The sequence below is a fragment of the Papio anubis genome, chromosome 6, assembly GCF_008728515.1.
Source record: "Papio anubis isolate 15944 chromosome 6, Panubis1.0, whole genome shotgun sequence".
NCBI classification, from domain to species: domain Eukaryota; kingdom Metazoa; phylum Chordata; class Mammalia; order Primates; family Cercopithecidae; genus Papio; species Papio anubis.
In genome coordinates this window covers 42,128,092-42,132,747 of record NC_044981.1, presented here as the reverse complement: position 1 = coordinate 42,132,747, position 4,656 = coordinate 42,128,092, and the positions used below count along the sequence as shown (strand labels likewise).

Below are 4,656 nucleotides of genomic sequence, written 5' to 3'. Positions count from 1 at the left end.
AACCATTCTCTTCACCCCCAGAGCCACACCCCTGCTGACTCCTGCCCCTCTCCTTGCTGGGGCCCCTCAGAGCCCATCAGGCAAACTGAGGCGGTGTTGGAGGGAGGACCTAAAGGGGTCCTGGGTTCTAGCCCTGGCTCTGCCACCAATGAGCTGAGTGACTTCCCCCTGGGCTGTCTCCTCAGCAGTGTACAGAGGCAGAATGCGTGAGGGGTAAGAGCATAGGCCCCAGACAGGCCCCTGGGGTTTTAGTACCAGCGCTTTGCATACCAGCTTTGTGAACCTGGCTGTGCTATGTATCTTCTTTGTGTCTCAGTTTCTTCAAATAGTGTGAGGATTAAATGAGTTAATAGATAAAAAGCACTTGGAATGCTACAGAGCATGCAAGCCTCAATAAATTTTAACTCTGTATTACTATGACTCTGAGGAGGAGTACTCAGTGGTCTCTGAGGCCCCTTCCGGCTGTGGCATTCTATGACCTTGAATTCTACCTGTTCTATTATCTTTGTCTGAATTTCTAATTAGGCACCACATGTTGCCATTATTTGAGCAACCGAGGCATCTAAAATCTGGATGACTTCTTGACCTTGGGCCTCCTTGACTTACCTTTTCCTGTAACACCCAGTGGGAAGGCTGGTGCCCCCACCCATAGACTGTGGAAAGTGCCAAGCCCTCCTCAGCGCCTCTGAGGGCTAAACCAGGGGGATTCTCCCAAGCCTTTCCTCATGGAAGCCCTCTGCTTTATGGCCATCTGCCCCTAAGCCCACATCTATGCATCAGACTTTCCCCAAGGTTCACTGTATGGTGGGAAACTGCAGCGCAGAGCAGGAGGCAAGTTCAGCACCAAGGAAACAACAGGAGTCCGGGTAAATAAACCCTGGTGCATCTACATAGTGGAACACTGTGCGGCTGTAAAACATCATAATAATGAGGGGACAGGTGACACTGGGCAGATGGTAGCTGGGTTCAAAACCACGGAACCTCTGGTATATTACAGGAGATCTCTGAAAGAGATCTGCCTTCCTGATGAAAGAGAACTTGGTGAATTCAGAACCACGACTGTTAACACAGTTTCAATTACTACCGCAGTCGTTTCTCCTTTAGTGAAGCAGAGAAATACTACAGTAATGTGTAGGGTTAAAGCAGAGTTTGCAGCACCACCCACAGATGCTTTCACAAAGGATCTGCGGCTCCCACTGTGGCTCTGCCACCCTTGTGTTCCATTTGAGATTTCAGTCTGGACCTCCAGGAGAAGAGACCCAAGCCGCTAGCCAGGTCACTGAAGATATCACCGAAAATTCACAGATAATTCAGAAAGGGAATTTATGCATTTCTCCAGGAAAGTATGCTTGAATTCTATGCTATGATCTCATTTGCCTATTATGGAAACATTTTGGATGCCTGCACATTTGCTTTGTAAGCCGCTTTTTTAACATGTACAGTTGCCTGAAGTTGCTAGAAAGAGACTATTTTAGCAGAAGTTAAAAGAAGTTACTTGAATACTAGAACTCACCCAGCTGCAACTTCCTTTGCCATGTTTGATGACACTTTGCTCATAGCTGACCTTACTGGAGAGGAGGAACATCTGGCAACAGGAATCTTAACGACAGTAATGGAAGAGGAAGCAGGCTCTGTAGTCCTCACCAAACAGGTAAAAGTGGGCTGACTGGAGCTAGACTCCAGGACTAGATGAACTGAGCTATTAACAGACACAAAGAAATTTAAAATGCAATGGATGAAGAAAATAGTATGAAAGCCGAAGAAATGACCACCACACTTTCAAAGCAGATTTGTAAAAACTGTGTTTGTTACACTGTGCACAAAACTTTTAAACTACTAGCTGGGCGTGATGGTGCATGCCTGTAGTCCCAGCTACTCAGGAGGCTGGGGCAGAAGGGTTGCCTGAGCCCAGGAGGCAGAGGTTGCAGTAAGCCAAGATCTGCACTCTGAGACTCTGTCTCAGAAAAAAAAAAAAAAAAGAAACTTTTATACTCAATAAATATGAAATTACATTCTTCTAAAATATAGTTCTAGTATTTCTAGACGTTTCTAGTATTTATGGTCACTTCACACATATATTATGTACAGTGAAAGCATTTTTTTTTTCTTTTCTTTCTGAGGCAGGGTCTCACTCTGTCACCCAGGCTGGAGTGCAGTGGCATGATCATAGCTCACTGTAGCCTCACAGTCGTGGCCTCAAGCAATCCTCCCACTTCGGCCTCCCAAATTGCTGGAATTACAGGCATGAGCCACTGCACCTGGTCTAGTGAAACCATTTTTTTAAAAGCAATGGCTTAGGCAAACCAACCCTAGTATGTTAAACCATTTCCCTGTTGTTATTTAAAAACCACAGGATTGTGCTTTTCTATAAAGTACGTACATTTAGCAGTATAAAATACTGACACATTAAAAAACAAAAACAGAGGCCAGGTGCAGCGGCTCATGCCTGCAATTCCAGCACTTTGGGATGCCAAGGCAGGCAGATCACCTGCGGTCAGGAGTTTGAGACCAGTCTGGCCAACATGGCGAAACCTCGTCTCTATTAAAAATACAAAAATTAGCCAGGCATGGTGGCAGCACACCTGTAATCCCAGCTACTCAGGAGGCTGAGGCAGGAAAATTGCTTGAACCTGGGAAGCAGAAAAGTTTGCAGAAGAGCTGAGATCATGCCACTGCACTCCAGCCTGGATGACAGAGCGAGAATCCATCTCAAAAATAAACAAAGAAACAAACAAAAAACCAGAAAAAATAATGAGGAAGCTCTTGCTGCTCATGGTATGCTCACTAAGTAAATACAGTGCAAGCAAATGCTGAGTAAATACAAAGCTAGGTGCAGAATACTGTGAATGGCATATTTACCAAAGAAAGGGGGAGGGAGTGGGGGTGGGGGAAGGGAAAACATGTTGATATACATTTGCTGTGTATACCTAGAATAGCTCTGGGAAACCACATAAGAATCTGGTGAGGAGAGAGGGGGAGAGAGACTTTTCATTATATATACTTTCACACTCTTAAAATTTTAAAAGGCCAGGCTTGGTGGCTCACGCCTGTAATCCCAGCACTTTGGGAGGCCAAGGTGGGTGGCTCACGAGGTCGGGAGTTCGAGACCAGCCTGACCAACATGGTGAAACCCTGTCTCTACTAAAAATACAAAAATTAGCCAGGCGTGGTGGCGTGCCTGTAATCCCAGCTACTCAGAAGGCTGAAGCAGGAGAATCACTTGAACCCGGGAGGCAGAGGTTGGAGTGAGTTGAGATCACGCTACTGCACTCCAGCCTGGGCAACAGAGTGAGACTCCGTCTCAAAAAAAAAATTAAAATATGAAAATATACCACTACAAACAAAAATAATACCTTTTAAAAATCAAGATGTGGCTTAATTCTGCCTGGAGATTTCTTTAATGGTCGTCCTCACCCACTGGCCCTCTTCCGAGGGCCCCATCTGCCCTCCTCTCTGGCCAGTTGTCTCAGAGATAGAGGCCAGCTTCCTCACATCTTATGCAAAATTATCATTCTCTTGATTTCACCTTCACACAGTCAAGCCATGCCTTTTTCGCACAAAGGGCCCATTGCTGTGATTTTCCCACAAAAGAATCATTTCCCCAAGAGGAATCATGCCATGTCCCTAGAAAGCAGAAAGAGTGACAGTATCCTCCGTATTAAACATCCCTGGAGTGTTTCTGCCAGGTCTGTTTCCATGCTTGCCTCTTCCAGCCTGGATTGTGAGTCTTGAGAGCAAAAACCTGTTTTATGCATCTCTGGGTCCCCGGCTTCATAGGTGGTTCCAAATGCACCCCATCCCTTCTTCAACACCTGGCACAGCATGGTTCACACAGAGGACCCCTAGTAAATGTTTACCAGGTTGAGTCGCTTTGGTGAGGTGTGTGGACATGGAGAGATAAGGCAGAGGGTGGAAGTTGGGCCAGATCTGGAGCAGAGCCAGAAGGTAATTAATAAAAACAGTTCACATTTATTGAGCATTTTACTACTTGCCAGGTGCTCCTCTCAATGCCTTTGTGCATTAGCTCATATAATCTTCACAACAACCCTACCAAGTAAGTTCTATTATTATCCCCCTTGTACAGATGAGGAAACTGAGGCACAGAGCAACTAAGAAACAGTGTGCTGTTCAAATATTATCATGTTCTATGGGTGCCATGATGCATCTGTGGCTAGGAAGTAGTTTTCTGGGACGTGGCCTTAAATTAGACTCACTTGGGTATCTTCTAAAACTCCTGATGCTCAGGCCACAAACTACACCAATTAAATCAGCATCTCTGGAGGATGAAATCATCAATGGTAGTTTTCAAAGCTCCCCAGAAGATTCCAAAGTGCAACTGAATTTGAGAACTAGGGATCTGGCCCAAATCCTTTATAATTAACGCACATGGAGATGTCATGGCGCAGAGAGAAGTGATTGCATAGGGGCACACAGCAGAGCAGTGGCTGAACCCCCATCCTCCAGTGCCCAAGGTAGGTCTTCTTATGCACTCCCAGCCCCTTCCTCCATGTTGCTGTAGGCACTGAGCTGGCAGGCTGCCAGTCCCACATGGATCTTAGAGGTCTTGACTTAAGGCTGGCTTGGAGGAAGATCCCCAGGACAGGCTAACAGATCCCCCTCATCCCAACGTGCCCCCATTCAAGCAGCTCCAGAGGC

At 46.1% G+C, this 4,656-nt stretch overlaps 1 pseudogene; it reads left to right on the top strand.

Moving 5' to 3' along the window:
• The first annotated feature begins 605 nt into the window (after positions 1-605).
• Positions 606-1,934, top strand: LOC110743008 (annotated as a pseudogene).
• The last annotated feature ends 2,722 nt before the right edge of the window (positions 1,935-4,656 follow it).